Source organism: Aotus nancymaae, unplaced genomic scaffold (genome assembly GCF_030222135.1).
Source record: "Aotus nancymaae isolate 86718 unplaced genomic scaffold, 86718_ANA_hifiasm-v0.15.2.pri h1tg000040l, whole genome shotgun sequence".
NCBI classification, from domain to species: domain Eukaryota; kingdom Metazoa; phylum Chordata; class Mammalia; order Primates; family Aotidae; genus Aotus; species Aotus nancymaae.
The window spans coordinates 39,615,670-39,635,203 of NW_026988454.1; positions in this window are offsets into that span (position 1 = coordinate 39,615,670).

Genomic DNA, 19,534 nt, shown 5'->3' on the forward strand with positions numbered 1-19,534 from the left:
CCCATTTTCTGGTCTTACATTACTTATTCTTGTCAAGAACAAGAAAGAATGAAAAACTAAACAGTTTATGTCAAAGAAATTTTATCTTTAAAAAAGTTTTCTAAGAATTGCCATGCAGTATTCTCCACTTACATCACATTGTCTAGAGCTGGGTCACATGGCTACCTGCAGAGCAGTCATTGAGAAATAGGCAGGAAGTAAGGTTTTGTTAATTGGTTTAGGGTCATCCAATTAGCAGTGTCTGCTACAGCTACTCTAACAGAATGGGTCACGGGAATCACATTCACTCCTTCCTTCACTTAACAAATAATGTATCTCAACCATATATTATGCAGTATTCTAAGTTTTAGGTAGAAGAGAAAATAAATTATTCTTTCATGACACACATAATCTAATTTAGGAGAAGACAAAAAATGAGGTGAACAAATTAATAATTTCAAATTGTCATGTGTACTATGAAGAAAATAAAATGCAGTAATGATTCAGTGACTGAAGTGGATGTGAAATATGAGCAGATGGCATTAGTGGTCAGAGGAAGTCTTTTTAAGAAGACACCCTTTGAATTTGGTACTGGATGATAAGGAGAAGTCAACAACAGGAGGATCTAAATGAAGACATTTCCATTCCAAAGGGAAAATGAATGAAAACCCCCTAACTAGGGAAGTGCTTGGCTTGTTCAAAAAACTGAAACTAGTTGAGTAAAGTTAGATAAGAATGAACAAGGGGGAGATCCACTTGAGGTGGGGTTACAGTGTGACTCAGAGCCAGATTATGTAACACCTATAGACCACGAAAAAAATTAAGGTTTTATTTTAACTGCAAGGCAAAAAGTGGAAGGTTTTAGGCAAGTAGATAAGTGATACAACTTACATTGTAAATGATTACTCTATGGGCTGTGTGAAGAATTGATTTTATGGAGAGAAACATGGAAGCTGGGAGAATAGACAGGAGGTTGCCAAAGAAGAGATGATAGTGATGTGGACTGAGGAAGTAGGAGAGAAAAGGAGAAGCACTGGGCTTCAGTTTATATTTTAGAAGTTGAATGGGCTTTATTTTCTAATGCTTTGCAAATGGAGTAAGTAGAAAACTTGGTTGGTAATGTTGTTGACATAAGGAAGACTGGGTAGTTAGGTGTCCGTTGCTACCCAAAAGTGTGTCTTTCATCTACTACTTTATTATCTCACCTTGTTTCTGTGGGATAGAAATTCATGAAGGGCGTGAAGGCGCTGTCCTGGCTCAGGGTCTTTCATGTGGTTGCATACAGTCAAATGGTGGCTGGAGCTAAAGCAGTTGAAGACTAGCTCTCGATTTCTCTCCTTCTCTTGCTTTCTCTCTCTCTCTCTCCCTCCCTCCCCCCTTCCTCCCCACCTCTCTCCTTCCCTCCCCCCTCCCTCCCCCCACCTCTCTCCCTCTCTCTTTTTCCATAAGGCCTTAGGAATTCTCCATGTGATCTCTGTGTGGGCTAGTTTGGACTTCCTCCAAGTATGGCAAACTTAGTATAGTCAACCTGCTTCATAGAACAGTTTATGGCTTCAACGAACAGGATTGAAGCTAAAAACCTTGTATCACCTATACTCAGAAGTCTCTTGATGTCATTCCTACATCATTCTATTGGTTTTAAGTGAGTTTGTGAGTCATAAGCCCACCTAGATTCACAAGAAGGGATATCAGACCTCCCCTCTTGATGGAAGAGTAGTAGTATTATTTAAGAGCAAATGGAATGAAATATATCCTTGCAATCATCTTTGAAAAATATAGTCTGCCACAGAGTGACCTCTGATCTCCATTTACATCTTTCCTGCATGCAAAGTACACTCATCCACCCTCCCAAGACCTACCAAAATTCTCATCCCATTATAGCATCAGGCTTCAGCTCAAAGGCCAGGATCTCCTCATTTAAATCAGGTCCACTGGCAATTAAAGGTTGTCAGGTGGATTTGGTCCCTTAAATACTGCTCTTTGCCTAAAAACCTATGAGCCAAAGAGAGGTCTTCTCTTCCCCATGTAGACCCAATGTACAGTGGTGAAACAGGTGTACAAGAGCAGCAATGGACAATCCACTCAAAGAGGGGGCAAAAGGGAGCCAAACAGCTGTCACTGATCTGTGGCAATTCTGAAATCTAGCCAGACGCATGATTACAACTCTTTGATTAGATTTTATTCCTGCCTCCTGCGAGTTGTTCTCTATGTGGCTTGGTCCTATACATAGGCTCTTGTTTCTATCTTTGGAGTTAGCTTTCCTCTTCTAATTAAAGTCTCTTGTGTTTGCTGTTGATTAGTTTTATCTTCCTGAATTTTGCCTTTAGAAGTTTCAGAGTCCAGTGGCCTCTTTTAATTTTGAATTTTCTCTAATACAATTCTTAAAATTGTGTAGGTTTTCTTTGCCTTAACTTATGATTTACCTCATTTGACAAAAGCCACACCCACATATCTCTTTCATATATGCCCCTCTCTATTTGGGGTTTACCTGTGAGGATGCTGCCTTTATGATTCTTAGAAACCCTTTTGTTTAATTGAAAAGATCCATGAGGCATACTCTTAAGGACCTTTAGATCCTTTTTGTCTGTCTGAAAAGTGTCTTGAGGGTCCACTTTAGTTCTCTTAGGTCTTTCTGATAATCTCATAGTCACATTTTGGATTTGATCTTTGGCCTGAGACACTTTCTTATTTTGGAAACTTTTGCGAGATGAAAAGATTATTTTTGGGGGTCTTTGCAAGTTCTTCAAATTCAATTCAAACCCTGGATGATTTGTTTTTTAATTCATATCTTTCTTTTCATTTTATTATAGGTGGCTGGAAGAAACTAGGCAGCCATCTCAACACTGCCTGGAAATCTCCTTAGATAGATCACCCAGTTCATTAGATACATTTTCTATTTTACATGTTACCTCAGATGACAGCTGTGCTTAGGTTTCTGTCACTGCATGAAAGGATCTATTTTCCTGAACCTTCTGATAATGTTCTCACTTTCCTCCAAGTTTTGACTGACAGTCTGCTTGAGACCCTTTAAAATTCTGCTAAGTTTTTCTCCAGGCCCTTTAGGCTGTTGTTAACAGTTCACAGGGTTCTTCCAGCTTTTGCCTGATCCCATACCCAAAGTCATGTATTTTTCATATATATTATGACACTCCACTTTCAGTTCCAGTTACCTATATCTGCATAACAATTTATGCATCAAAAATGATAATAATTTTATTATCTCATGATTTCAGCCCATCTGGAATTGGGGAAGGGTTTGACTATGTAGTTCTGGCTCTGGGTTTTATAAGTCGCGGTCAGATGGTGACAAAAGCTGCAACAGAGGGCTGCACTCTCTGGCTTTTCATGTAGTCTTTGTGCTTCTCTATTGGTCTCCTTGTATGCATTACTCTGGGCTTTCTTGCAGCATGGTGGCTGCAGGGCAGTTGAACTGCTGCAGTTGTAGTTCAGGGATCCAATGTGGGAGTTTCAAGCAACTGAAAAAGATGAATTAATTGCTTGTAATTATTGAACCTTGGAAGTTGTCCAGCATCATATCTGCTACATTTGATTGGTGTCAAGTATGTCATAAGCCCACATAGATTCAAGGAGAGGAAAATTATATTTCATCTCTTGAAGGAGAAGGGAAAGGGTATTTCATTTGGTATATCTGTGATTAGCAGAAGTCTTTGTTGGCCAGGTGCGGTGGCTCATGTCTGTAATCCCAGCACTTTGGGAGGCCGAGGTGGGAGGATCACCTGAGGTTAGGAGTTTGAGACTAGCCTGGACAACATGGTGAAACCCCGTCTCTACTAAAAATACAAAAATTAGCTGGGTATGTTGGCAAGCACCTGTAATCTCAGATACTTGGGAGGCTGAGGCAGGAGAGTTGCCTGAACCTAGGAGGTGGAGGTTGCAGTGAGCCGAGATCTTGTCACCAAACCCCAGCTTGAGTGGCAGAGCAACACTGTCTCAAAAAAAAAAAAAAAAAAAAAATTGTTAGCATGTGAAGATACAGAGGTGGTGGACCTACTGAAAAAGGTAGCTCAGGGTCCTCTGCTACCTAGGAATACTCATTAGAGATAATTACTTTTCTGTAGTAAAATATACATAGCATAAAATTTACCACTTAAGTGTCCAATTCAGTGGTATTTTATATTCACAGTGTTCTCCAACCACCACCACTCTCCAACAGATAATTATTTTTGGGGGGAGGATCAGGTTCAGGAAGAGCTGAACCGTGTTCAACCACAAGAAAGAAATCACAGCTCCAAAGAGAAACTGGAATAAGATGGGGAAGCAATTTAGGACTGCAGACCTGCCCTTAGTGGAGAGTTGGGGAGAGCTTGTTCTGGCGCTTACGCACTGCGGAGAAACCCTGCCCTTAGCAGCCACAATGGCACGATGAAGCCAGGCCATCCTTTGCAGTGGGAAAGCACTGATTGCCAGGATCAGGACCAATTTTTCAGAGACGCTGTGCAGCAGAGGCCAAAGCAATTTAAACTTCCCAACTCTCTTTTAGTGCAAAGGTTGGCCTTCCTATGCCTCAGTAAACAGTTTTGTTGCTGAGTATAAATCATGTGAAACAAAATGGGCTTCTCTCTAATCAGGAGATAATCAGTTGGAAAAATAAAGTGAATATGACCAAATTTTCTCTAATTTTGTATAACTAATCATACTGGCTGCTTGTAGTTAGGAATGCGTATACAAATCTTTAAAAAATAGAGAAATTTGACTTTGAATTTATCCTTCAATTTAACATATTCTGAATAACTGTGTTATTGGGATGGGGTTATTACATTTCTGACTCCCAGTAACTCAGACATTAGAACAGATAAGGAACGTGACAAACTCGTTTTTATTCTAGTATTATTATAATTCTTCGCTGTCAGGAAAGCCAGGTTGTTTTGCTTCCTTTCTGTAAGAAATTGTCAGTTGATAGGCAAAACTTCAAGAATAATTAAAGAAATAGGATAGGTACCTTCCCTTGGGAAAATCAATCTTCTGCAAATGTATTTAAATGAATTCAGTATCCTTTCCTTTTAATAGTGCTTATCTAGGTGAAAACATTTATTTTAGATTTTGTTATGGCACCCAGAAAACTATGATGCCTCTTTAAAAATAAATTATAGGGTAAAAGTCACAGAGGAGGATGATTGAAAAGAAAAAGTCTCAGGAACATTCCCTATGTGTCTTCCTCTGTCTTATGTGCACTCAAAGCATGGCAAATCAATCTCAGAACACTTCCTGTTACCTGAGATCTCTTGAAGTGTCTTCATAAATGTTTAATGCACCCCTATCTCTTATTCAGTATATCAGGAGGAGAGAGATTTGTTTTTGGCAGGGGTTGGCTTTGGTAAATGCCACAGGTTAATTCAGCAGGTGCTGCTGCATCTGTGTAAATTGGGAAGATTTGACAGCTGTCCCCAAAATACTGGCCATTCTCTTTGGGAAGCCAGACTTTGACACCTGGATTAAGGCAAAATGAATGTCAATTTGTCTGTTTACCTCACCTCCTCCTCCACAAAAACACTAAAAGATTGTTTTTATCAACATAAAGATCCCTGCTTTGAGAATTCTCAAAGCCATAGTGTGTGTGTTTTGAACTGGAGATGGGATGGGAGAGTTCCTTAGAGGATTGACGTGAGACTCGTGATACCGATAGCTACTACCCTCAAAAGGTTTACCATGGACTGGTGCACTGTGGATGTATGCTATCTCATTTAACTCTCACAGCATTCATAATCATTTGTACATGTTCACTGGTAAATTGTATCTCCCTAGGGAAGATACAATTACTTCTTTTTTTTTTTTAAAGATGAGGAAGCCAAGGCTTGGAGAATTTATTAGTATTATTTGTTCTTTTTTTAAAACAGCTTTATTGAGACATAATTCATGTATCACACATTCATCCATGTAAAGTGTATAATCAATGATTCTTCCTATGTTCACAGAGCTGTGCAAGCATCACCACAATCAATTTGAGGACATTTTCATCACAGGAAAAAGAAACTCCGTAACTATTAGTAGTGATCCCTCCCTCCCCATCTATTCTCTTCTCCCTACCCCATCCCACACTCTCACCCGAGGCAATCACTTATCTCTTTCTTATCTCTATAACTGTGCCTATTCTGGACACATTTTAAACTATTCCTCCTATTTAACTGTAATTATATATCCTTTGACAAACTCTATCCCCCTGCCTTTTAGCCACCCATGCCTCTGGGAAGCACCATTCTACCCTTTACTTCTGAGATCAGCTGTTTTAGATTCCACATATGAATGAGATTATGCAGTATTTGTTTTTCTGTTCCTAGCTTATTTCTCTTAGCACAATGTTCTGTCTTGAGGGTCTGCCTAGTGAGGTGCAGAGCTGGGACTACATGGCTTCATGGTCTAGGACTCTACCTACTACTGCATATCATGTTGTACAACAAGCAGACAGGAGGAAAAATGGAATTAGTGAGCTTTTGTGCAGCTACTCATCAACCTCATTAGGTACCTATTTATTTGGAGCAATTTACCATTTAGTAAAACACGGAAGGAGTTAGATTTGCATAGCTGATTTTATATAGTTGCCCTCAAGGTGGAGAGTAAAGGAAAGTAGAAATTGCTCAACACTAAAGTCAAAAGGTTTGGATTTCAGTTTCATCTCTGTTACAAACTAGCTGAGTGAATGTGGGTGAACTACTTAGGCTCTTTCATAACATACAGAGACAAGTATGAAAGATGGAGACAGCACACTTTAAGTTCCAGAAGACTTTCAATTTGTTGTTCCAGTTTTTACCTGATTTACAACAGCATGCTTGCCTTTAAACAATTCTGAACTCTTGTAATAATTTTAATCTTTAAGTTAATCTAACTGGAATTAGTTGCTGTTATTTCTGGTTAGCACAGCAGGGATGGGTTTAACTGTGTCAAGATTAGAAGCTCCACCCACTTCACAGACACAACAGGTTCACAAAGTATTCTGCAGACTCAAGGTTTATGCTTACATTTACAAGGTTTATACTTACATTTACAGGGTTTATATTTACATCAGTCTCTTTGGCTGGTGGGTGGATGTGAGGGGCTCTTCCTGGATCCCTTATTCTCTATGGGAAAGGAGGAAAACACCTAGGATGCGCCAATGCCCTTACACAGATAATGATCATTAACATCAGTCTCTCTGATCAAAGGTACAGCTCTTTGTGGGATAATACCTCTTCCATAAGATTTTATGGGCCAGGGTTATCACTAATTATGTATATACTCTCAGGGTTTTCTTGCTTTAAATGGGCAGTTATAAAGACCTAGTCTAGAAGAAAATTTCTCTGAAAAATATTAGTTACCAACAGGGTCAAGTTGATAATCCTTAAATTATCTTTCTTTAGGATTAGAATGCTGATTACAGGCATGCATTTGTTATATCTGGATTTGTTTATTTTTAATGTTGCCAGTCTGTGCTTTGGAGCTTTCAGTGTTTAGTTATTAATGGGCCACTGTCTATGCTGGGATTAGGACCTATCCAAGAATATAACTAAAGAAGCATGGCTTCCAAATTTAATTGTATGTGATTTTTAAAAATCAATACTTATTCTTGCAATGAGAACTTTGACTAGAGTGTATTGATTAGGATTCTCTCAGTTATCAGTGAAATAAGCTGACACATGCAAATATAAGCAGAAAGGAGAAATTTATTAGAAACCTATTGTATCTCATAGAATCCAAGGAAATGTTGAGCCACTAGGCTTTTACAATGAGGAAGTCAGGAAAGATAGCAGCTTCCTCAGAAGTAGGAATTTGTGGCTAGTTCTTCAGAATTTTTATCTTTAATGACATAATTGCTGATTTACAGTGTATCTTTTAGTTCAAATTCTAAATTTCTGGGGAAGGGAATGTGATTGGCCTGGCTTGTTTCAGGTGTTGGTCCCTTTTCAACTAATCATGGTCTTGAAAGTGATCAGATGTTATAAATGTGGCTGAAAGGGGCATCCCTGTTGATTACGCCAAGAGAAGGAGAATTCTCATGACTAGGGGCTGGGCAGATAGATTGAAAGTATCTAAAACAATGGTCATCAAGAGGAACTTTCATACAGGGAAGCGCTTCTCCCTGCGGATTTTGGAGTTAATGTTAAAGACTGCTTCAGTACTCACCCATTCCAGATTCTATTGCCCAGGTTTCTGTCCTGTTTTCAGCATCCTGTCAATTCTGTGTATTTTATTCTTCCAGTAAATTCCCCATATTTCTTTAATAATTGTTGGTTTATGTTGCTTGCAACCAAAGGATCCTAATTGATATAGAAGTTGTTACTAGAAGCACCTATTGGATGCCTACAGACCCAAAATGTAACTGGGGGACTGTCTCCGTTCTGCTCTTTTTGACTTCCACCTACATCTCAGATAGTGTTGGGGACCATCCCATTTTGTAATCTTTCTCCTACCATTTGTGAGACTTGGGAAGATCTTAGCAACTGACTAATCCACTACTTTGTCAAGCTTAGTTTTCTGTGGGGGAAAAAAAAAATTCTTAAAAGCTTTTTTTTTGGTTTTTCTCGATTCTTTTTTCCTAGACCCTACAGACTGAATTTTAACATCAATGCTTTTGCAGGAGCAAACTCCTTGATTTTAGTCCTTGATTTCAAGTTTCTGATGGACTTAAGCCTAGGTGTACTGTCCATTAACGTAACAGCTTCTATTAGATTGGTGCAAAAGTAATTGTGGTTTTGCCATTAATTTTAATGCATTTTAAACACTGCAATAACTTTTGCACCAGCCTAATAGCTTGTCCTTTGACTCAAAGAAATCGGAAATAATTCCCTGGTAGTATATTATTTGAGGTCCGTGGCTGCAAGAAACAGAAACCAACTCTGGCTTAAGCAAAAAAGAAATTTATTTTATGGATATTGGAGAGTTCACTGGCTCTACTAGAATGTGGAAGTATGAGATTTAGAATCTTAATAGCACAGCAAGCAATGATTCACTATGTTGAGCACTGTTAGCCACTGAAATGAATAAATTCTATCCATTTTATTTTTCTTACTCTCTTGGTCTTGCTGTACTCAACATTTAAGTTTCCCACAGAGAGGATATGGTTCTAGCTTTGATCATGTACTCCCCTCTTGAGCCAGGCAGAAGGACCTCTGTGTCAACCATTCCAGTGAACAGGAATAGGAAGGCACCATTAATCATCTCCACCTTACCACAGGTAGAATTCCACTTGCTTCTCTGCCATGACAGGAGAAAACACAAACAAAAATTGGGGTTTGATAGAGGATAGTGGTGGAGATTGGGTGGGCATGATTTTTATTGTAACATAGCCATAATTGTTTTCAGTAAAAGTATTTTGTTGTGAATATATATGTGTATATATACATATACATACATATCTATATACTTCTGATCCATTCCCTAGGTTTATTTTTTTTCACAGAAGTATTTAATTGTAATATTAAAAAAATTAAATTTTTTCTAACCCTTTCTCTAGGTCTCAAAATATAAAATTATATTTTTAGTTAAACAAATAAAGGCTAATTTTGTAACTTTGGGCAGACATCTACTGCCCAAAAAATAGAAAGTCTGACATCTAGTTTTAGGGGGAGAAAACAAGTTTGCTCATTTTTTTTGTCTTTTTTATATTATTATTTTTTGAGATGGAGTGTTGCTCTGTCACCCAGGCTGGAGTGCAGTGGCACAGTCTCGGCTCACTGCAAGCTCTGCCTCCTGGGTTCAAATGATTCTCCTGTCTGTCTCCAAATAGCTGGAACTACAGGCATGTGCCTCCTAAAGTGCTAATTTTTGTATTTATACTAGAGATGGGATTTCACCGTATTGGCCAGCCTGATCACAAACTCCTGACCTCTGATGATCCACCCATCTCGGCCTCTCAAAATGCTAAGACTACAGGTGTGAGCCACCACACCCGGCCGCTCATTATTTTTTCTTATGTGCTTCTCCCTGAGAAGTTTCTTTTCTAGCATGATTGGTAAAAAGGTTTATGTGTAGCTCAGGTTCTCTCTCTCTCTTTCTCTCTGACATTCTCTCTCCCCACCCCTGGCCCTCTCCTGCAGCAGAGTACAGAGCACATGATCTTTATTTGCCCTGCCTTTACTTAGTAAGCCCGACCAAATCAGGGCCCAAGGACCATTTTCTAGCAATAGGCCCGAACAACGCCTGTGTATTCTGTGAATGTTCCTAAGTGTAGAATCTGAAATTTCAACTTTTTCAGCTGTCAGTACCAAGCCACAGACTTGGGGGATAGTGGTTGGAAGCTCCCATTTTAGCCCATGATTACAGATATGTTCTTTAGCCTGGTTGCACCAAAACAAACAACAACAAAATGATACTATGCTGTCATCATTCTGCTTCTTATGTCTGTCTTCAATTTTGTTTGTTTCCAAAGGGAAAGTATGACAAACCTCCTTCACACCGAAATAAAAGCTTCAAAAGTGTTTTTTGTGCTTCTTCTAAAAGTCAATTTCCTAAAAATAGGGCAAAAGATGGATTCATCAATGAAGAACTGTTACAATGGGACCTCAATCTGTGTAAGATTAAAATTATGTAAAATTGATTCTGAAAATGGTTCAATAATTAGCAGTTTTTCAGATTCACTGGTAGCATGTAAAATCAGGTCAAACTGTGTTTCTAGTCAATTACTCTTGTGATAACCATAGCATGTACACATAAAACATTTTACTTGGCACTTTATCTGTAAAATTACTTTGTTGCAAATAAAATAGAACTTTGTGAAGATAATACAATTGCATCCTGTCTCTACTGTAGAAAAGCATATAACTTTACAATAAAGTGGGAACAAATGAGGCAAGTGGCATTTACATACATTTAAAAGTTCCTTTCATTCCTTATATTAATGTTTTGGTCCACAATGGACTACATATGTGATGGTAGTCCCTTAAGATTATAATAACATGTTTATACCGTGCCTTTACTATGTTCAGATATGTCTAGACACAGAAATACCACTGTGTTACCATTGTCTGCAGTGTTCAAATAGTAAGATGCTATACAGATTTGAGGCCTAGGAGCAATAGGCTATACTCCATGGCCTAGGTGTGCAGTAAGTACACACCTAGGTTTGTATAAGTACACTCTATGATTCATGCAACAATGAAATTGCCTAACGATGCATTTCTCAGAAGAAATCTCATTGTTAAGTGACATATGACTATATTTCATAGTGAATTTGTTCCTTAGGAATTTATAAAGTGACAAGAAAAAAAAAACTATTCTTCTTAGTGTCTTCACAGACATGCCTTTCCAGGAGAGCAGTACAGGTTGAACATTTCTGATCTGAAAATCCAAATTCCAAAATGCTCCAAAATCTGAAACTTTTTGAGCACCAACATGACAACACAGTGGAAAATTGCACACTTAGCCTGATGTTGCAGTCAAAATTTTGTTTCATGCATAAAATTATTAAAAATATTATATAAAATTATATTCAGGCTATATGTACAAGGTGTCTATAAAACATAAATAAACTTTGTATTTAAACTTCGGCCCCTATCCCCAGGTTATCTCATTATGTATATGGAAATATTCCAAAACTGAAAAGAATCTGAAATCTGAAACACTTCTGTTCCCAAGCATATCAGATAAAATCTCAACCTGTATAAGACTTGGCTTCCACCATTTTATGTGCTGTTTGCTAAGAAGTTTAGGAGCAATATTTTATCCCAGTTAAGTTCTAGCAAGCACACAGTCCTTGATCATCATTACCAATCAATACTGGTATTCTAAAATAGAGTACCTTTGATTGATTTCTAATGCATGAACTATAAAATGTTACACAAGAGAAAAATATTCAGCTTCCTTATGAGGTCGATATTTACCTCAAATACAGATTAAATAATGCTTTGGGGATTAAAAGCCTGAATGTACAGTTTACTTCAACAGAGAAATCTTTCAGTGTGTAAAACACTCTAGCGTTGGCCTGTGTCCAGGTCTGGTCATGACTCTATTCTGTCATCTTGGCGAGGAGAAGATAAGAATGTAGATAAAATTTAACCTGGTTCAGTTTCAGATTATTCAATTAAATACAACAAATAAGTGAAGGCCATTCATTTGTTTTTTTTTAGATAACATTCCTTAGCACAGTGCTGGTGAAGATGTTTGGAGCTATTGAGTGCATGCAACCAAAATAGACCCAAATCTCCTTCCCCCAAATTTAGAATTCAGAAACAGAGAACAAAGCATGCAAATGGCCACATAATAAATATTCAGCAAATTGAATCTCTAAAAAGAAAGAGATAATTTTGAAAATAATTTAAAGGTTAGAAAAGGCTTCATGGAGGTAAAGGAATGAGAACTGAAACTTAAATGAGGAGATTAGGAGCCTTTATTTTTTTTCCATCCAGTATCTATTAGCCCTTTTATGAGGAATTACTTGACGCTCCACTCTGTGTCCAGGTGTTTCATGTTCAATGTCAGAATGGTTCTTTGACATAATCTGGCCAGCAGAGCATTACATTCACTTGGCCACTGATGTCATTCAGGCATGGAAAAATAACCTAGTCAGATCCCTGAGAAAAGTAATTCATAACAATCTTTTCCCACTGGGTTAGGGATAGAGATATGGAAGAGCAAGTCATCCACTTTGCTTAGACAAGAAGATTCATGGTAGAAGCATTGGAATTAGCCTAAGATCTGGAAGCTTTAACATCAATATTAAAATTGTTGGACTTTTAAGGCAAAAAAACAGCATTTTCTCTACGAGCACTATTATAGAATACAAATAGGTAAATGAAATTTATGATATATTCAGGAATATTATAGATTTTCCTCTTACATTTGCTTAACACCTTTAAACTTTTTTCAGTTATGCATTATGTGTATTCATGATTTAAGTTAGGCCATAGAAATAGGTCATATTCTAGATTAAGGGGTTTGAGAATGCTCAGATGGGTTTTGGTTTCTGGTGGCACTTCTCAGACCAGTTCTGGACACAAGATATCCCTGGTCTTAAGATAATATGGAAGCTTGGAAATAACAAGGTAACTTACACAGCTCTTCAATCCTTTCAGCCTAAGTATGTGCCTCAGAATTTAAGTAAGAGGCAGACAAAAATTAAACCAAGTGAATAAACTGTTTCCATGGCCATTAACCTCAAGGCATTTTTGGAGACAATTTCAGATTGCCTATTTCTTGCAAACAAGCACACATTATTCTGTAAGCTCCATGAGTGAAGAGATCATAACTTTTTATTATGGGAACAAACTCTTGAAGATAAATCCACTAAGAACGATATAAATGTTGGAATCAGCAGAAAGTCCCCAACACCTAAGTGATTAAAATACAGTGTATTAGACCATTCTCACATTGCTATAAATAAATATACGAGATTGGGTAATTTATAAAGAAAAGAGGTTTAATTGATTCTACAGATCCACATGGCTGGGGAGGCCTCAGGAAACTTAGGCACCGATTCACAGGGCACTAAGAGAGAAAATGAGTGCAAGCAGGGGAAATGCCACACACTTACAAAACCATCAAATCTCATGATAACTCACACACTATCGTGCAAACAGCATGGGGGAAACCGCACCATGATGCAGTCACTTCCCACCATGTCCTTCCCATGACACATGGGGATTATGGGAACTACAATTCAAAGTGAGATTTGGGTGGGAATACAGCCAAACCGTATCATTCTTTTCCTGGCTCCTCCCACATCTCATGTCCTCACATTTCAAAATACAACTGTGGGTTTCCAACAGTCCCACAAAATCTTAACTTGTTCCAGCATTCACTCAAAAGTCCATGTCCAAAGTCATGTAACTGCCCAGTGGGTTCACCCTGCCCACTGCCTAGACAGAACTGATTTATCAAGACAGGGGAGCTGCATTAGAGAAAGAGTAATTTACACAGAGCCAGCTGTGCAGGAGACTGGAGTTTTATTATTACTCAAATCAGTCTCCCTAAGCTTTCAGAGATCAGAGTTTTTAAGGACAACGTGGTGGGTCAGGGGAAGCCAGTGAACCAAGAATGCAAATTGGCTAGGTAGGAGATGAAATCATAGGGAACTGAAGCTGTCCTCTTGCACTGAGTCAGCTTCTGGGTGGGGCTACAAGATCAGATGAGCCAGTTAATCAGTCTGGATGATGCCCGCTGATCCATCAGCTGCAGGGTCTCCAAAATATCTCAAGCACTGATCTTAGGAGCAGTTTAGGGAGGGTCAGCATCTTTTAACTGCCAGCTGCATGACTCCTAAACTATAATTTCTAATCTTGTGGCTAATTTGTTAGTCCTACAAAGGCAGTCTAGTCCCCAGGCAAGAAGAAGGTTTGTTTTGGGAAAGGGCTGTTACTGTCTTTGTTTTAAACTATAAATTTCTCCCAAAGTTAACTGAGTCTACTCCCAGGAATGAACAAGGACAGCTTGGAGGTTAGAAGCAAGATGGAGTTGGTCAAATCTCTTTCACTGTCTCAGTTATGATTTTGTGGTGGCAGTTTTAGTCTCATCTGAAACAAGCCAAGTTCTTTCCACCTATGAGCCTGTAAAATCAAAAGCAGGTTACTTCCTAGATACAATGAGGGTACAAACATTGGGTAAATAAACCTATTTCAAATAGGAGAAATTGGCTGAAACAAAGGGGTTACAGGCCTCATGCAAGTCTGAAATCCAATAGGGCAGTCATTAAACCTTAAAAGTTCCAAAATGATTTCCTTTGACACCATGTCTCACATCCAGGTCATGCTGATGCAAGAAGTGGGCTCCCACAGCCTTGGACAGTTCCACCCCATGGCTTTGCAGGGTACCACCCACCTTCTGGCTGCTTTCACAGGCTGGCATTGAGTGTCTGTGGCTTATCCAGGTGCTCAGTGCAAGCTGTCGGTGGATCTACCATTCTGGGGTCTGAAGGATGATGGCCCCCTTATAGCTCCATTAGGCAGTGCCCCCGTGGGGGAATCTGTGTGGGGTTCTGATACCACATTTCTCTTCTGCACTGGCCTAGCAGAGGTTCTCCATAAGGGTTCTGCCTCCACAGCTAATTTCTTCCTGGACATTCAGCCATTTCCAGACATCCTCTGAAATCTAGGCAGAGATTCCCAAACCTCACAACTGGAGTGAAAGGATAGAAATAAGGAAAGGAGGAAGACTAGAATGAACCATGTAGTATTGGATTAGAGTAGGCAATATCAGTATGAACTTATGTTTACATTATTATATAAATACAGGTGAATACATGTCGAAATATTTATATGTGTGTATATACAGTGATCAAAGTTGAAACAATCTGAGCACAAAGTAAGTTTTAAAAGTAGTATTAGATTATAACTTAAAGTATAAAATATATATCCATGAACCTATGCTGATATAAATAAATACATTATTGAATAAATAAATAAAGGAGAAGACAGTAATATCTCCTGTAAAATTCCAGATTATTTATGTAGATATTCCTCCTTCAAGGAGCTACAGTGTAAGTTTCTACCCTTTAAGTGTGGACTACACTTAATGACTTGCTTTCATGGAGGACAGTGTGAAAACAGGAGAAAGGTAACAATACTGTGGAGAAACCTGGCAAACACTACCTTAGTCAGATAAAGTTAACATTATCAGTGATAAATCATGTCGATAACCTATAACCTTAATATGACAGAATGAGAACTGTAATTTACCTCTGTGGTCTTCCTCCCCAAACCCATAACCCAAGGTGAACCATGAGAAAAACATCAGACAATGGAAACTGAGGCACATTCTACAAAATACCTGACCAGTGTCCCTTAAATTATCAAGGTCATCAGAAACAAGGAATGACTGAGAAACTGCCGCATCCTCCAGGAGCCTAGGGAGACATAATGGCCAAAGGCAATGGGGTGTCCTGAGTGGGATTCTAAAAAGGAAAAATGATGTTATCAAAAAACTAAAAAAATTCTAGTGAAGTATGGAGTTTAGTTAATTATTATTTAGTTAATAATAATATCTCAATATTGGCTTCTAAGTTGTGACAAATACACCATCATAATGTAAAGTATTAAGGAAACAGGTGTTTGTATGGGTATACAGGAAATTTTTGTACTATCTCTGAAACTTTTCTGTGACTCTATAACCTATTCTCAAATAATTATTTTTAAAAATTATGGTTGCTATACTTTATAAACTCCATTTCAAAGGTACAGTCATCTAATTAGCTTCCCTAAGGTGTGGCAATAGTAAAAACAGATTCTCCAATTCCTGGCTCTATTCAGACAGCTTTATTCTGGAGATAACATTGTGGGAAATGGATAAAAATATTCAATTACTTTTGAATACTTGCTATCAGAAAACAAATACTTATGTAATGACATTGTAACTGTTTATAGCAAGAATTTTCTTTCCTAATAACAAAATTCTTGAAGATAAATGTGTAATTCCTAAGAATGAAATAAATACATCTTCTAAGACAATGAGTTTACAAAATGATGAGGCTTTTTGCAATGCTCTCAGAGTTTAATTGTAAAACAAAAACAGTGAGAAAGTAGTTTGAACTATGACTATAATTCTTTATAAAAAATCATCATCTACAACAAGGCTTTTACTTAATTTATTCTTAGCTAGTTTATATATTTAAAAAGGGAAATTAGATGCACTAGAAAGTAATGAAAGCTAAAGCTATTATTTTTCTATAAAGTGAATCTGTAAATCTCTTCTGTTGCTAGCTTTTCAATCCCTTTGAGATTTTTTTTACTGAGAGGAGAGTTTCTCAAGAGATTGAATTTTGTGGGTAAGTATAATAATTCCTGCCTAGGTTTTTCTGTTACTGGATCTATGACTTTTCCAACTTTGAAAATTATCTCAGGCAAATTGTGTATCATTATCTTAGTTTGTAAAACAAGAGCGCTTTTGAGAAACATAATGTCCTCAACCATGGTCTATCAAGTGAACAAAGTAGGTGTATCATTATCTTAGTTTGTAAAACAGGAGAGCTTTTGAGAAGCACAATGTCCTCAACCATGATCTATCAAGTGAACAAAGTAGCTTCTTCAGGTTTTCTGAACACTTTGGAAATAAGAATCCTTACCAAGCTGCATCCGTCACCACTCCCACTTTGTGTGTGTGTGTGTGTGTGTACTGTTGTTTTATGTTTGTGTGTTTGTTTTTGTTGCCATCTCTATTACTTTTCTTCTAATCCATTTGACCTGGACAGTTAAATATGCTGTTAATATTACAAAGCTTTGGGTACCTACTGTATTAGTTTGTTCTCATGCTGCTGTAAGGACATACTCAAGAATGGGTAATTTATAAAGGAAAGAGGTTTAATTGACTCACAGTTCCACAGGGCTGGGGAGGCCTCAGGGAGCTTACAATCATGGTGGAAGGTGAAGCAAACATGTCCTTCTTCACATGTTAGCAGGAAGGAGAATGAGTGACAAGTGAAGGGGGAAGCCCTTTATAAAACCATCAGATCTCGTGAGAACTCACTCACTATCATGAGAACAGCATGGGCGTAACCACCCCATGATCCAATTACCTCTACCTAGTCCCACCCTTGAAATGTAAGGATTATTCAAGGTGAGATTGAGTGGGGACACAGAATCAAATCATATCACCTAGGAACTTCTCTGACTCATTTTGGTGACACCAGGTGAAAAAAAGATATTTGTAACTCACAGTTTCATGTATGCATTTGTCAGGTTAAGCAATGGTCTGTTGCCCAATAAAATAACTTGAGTTAAAGAAATGCATAGCCTAAATTAAATTTACTAAAATAGATAATTTGTATTTAATACATATTTTAATATTTTATTTTCATAATATATATACTTACTATATTATTTAATTTTTAGGTCTCAAATCTAAAAGGAAAGACTTGATTTGCTGTAAGAATTTGGCAACTCATCAGTGTTTAGTTTGTAATAGATAATTATTTTAAATGTTTTAAGTTCTATTTTTAATAATGCAGAACTGAATTATTTCTATGAGGCTCTAAAATGTTATCACACCAAAAAGCAAATGACATCTTTGAGTTTCTCTCAGTTATAAGAGATAACAAATGTGTAAAAAAGAGAAAAGAACTGTTAATGTGGGAATATCCTTTCTACTGGCATATTGCAGTTAAGCTTTCAACAAATGCTATATAAAAGTCAGAGGAAAATGTTGGAGTTACATCACAGGGACTCCACCATTTAAAGAGAAAAACTGGAAAATCCTTTATGAATATAGGGGCTTCATTTTTTATTTCATGGCTCTGAGGGAAGGTTGAGTCCTACAGCAAGGGAAAATGTCAGGGCAGAATTCATACAGTAACACCAACATTCACGCTGCACTTTGCGAGACACATTTCAACCTGTTCTTCTGTTCCATGGCACCGAGCAATAGGCAGAACCAAGTGTAAAAAATCCACAGATCCGACCATTTGACTAAAGTCTCCTCATCATGAGCAGGCTCATCTACCTGACTGCTTTTTACCCTTTAAGATTAACCTGAGGAACACTCTTCCTGGGGAGACCCCTTCCTAATTCTTGAAGTTCCTGAACTGTATACATTGGATTGTGATTCTTAACTTGTGGGCATGATCAGCTAAAATGTAATATCTCCAAGGGATTGTTTATATTCTCGGTGCCTTGTATAATGACAAGCGTAGAGGAAGGGTTCAGTGGTTTGTTGAAAGGACAATTAAACATTAATTTAGAAGAAAGGATGACCAGAAGAATGCTTTTATTAATCATGACATGAAATTAACATGACATCCTATTAGAATTAAACCAGGATAAATACTGCTGTTATAAAATTTACATTTCTCACATCCATTCCAGAGGAAAATCTTACATATTAGGGTGCAACTTAATCTTATGGACTGATTTCTGTAAAACTTTTTAAAATAGTAAATAGCAATGAATATTCTCAAACTATGTTAGTAGTTAGAAAGGCAACTATAAAATCTATAATGATAACACCCTACAGGATTAGAACTGTTCTGTTAAACATTAAGAACCAAATCTCTGTTCTAGCTGTTACATCAGTGCACCTTTTTCACTAGTAAGGCAAATGCTTGTTGTGGGTGCCACAATGATTACCAAGTTTCTTCTTAAGTAAAAGACACTTGTTTGATCAAGACTTAAGTGAGTTTTCTTTCTCAATTTTGCTCTTTTGGAGCAGAAAGAAATACCTTCATCTTTGATTATATAGAGAGAGGCAAATATGAAATATAGCTGTTATAATGTAAATCACAAACAGGAGCAATGAATTATTAGAAATAAGTCTTTGAAATATTTCTTTTTTAAAATAACAGAGGTTCTAAATAATTTCTCAAAACTAGCTTTCCATTTTAGTACACAACTTGGTACACATAGCACATTAGATAGGTACTTAATAATTTCTTCTATCAACTATGCTTTGCCCTCAGTAAGGGTTAGAGTATGATTTCAAATAATTTCTACATATAAAGCATCTTTATAAGTTTTGTGTTGACTGAACTGAATCTTCTTTCATTTATGTACCTGTGGAAGTTAATTTGAGCATACACATATACTTGCATATATATGTGTACATGTATACGTTTTTTAAGTAAGTTACTTCCACCATTAGAATAAACTCTGCTTTCCTGCGCCCAGCTGCGAAGGCTGCCCTCCACATGTGACAAGGACAACTCTGT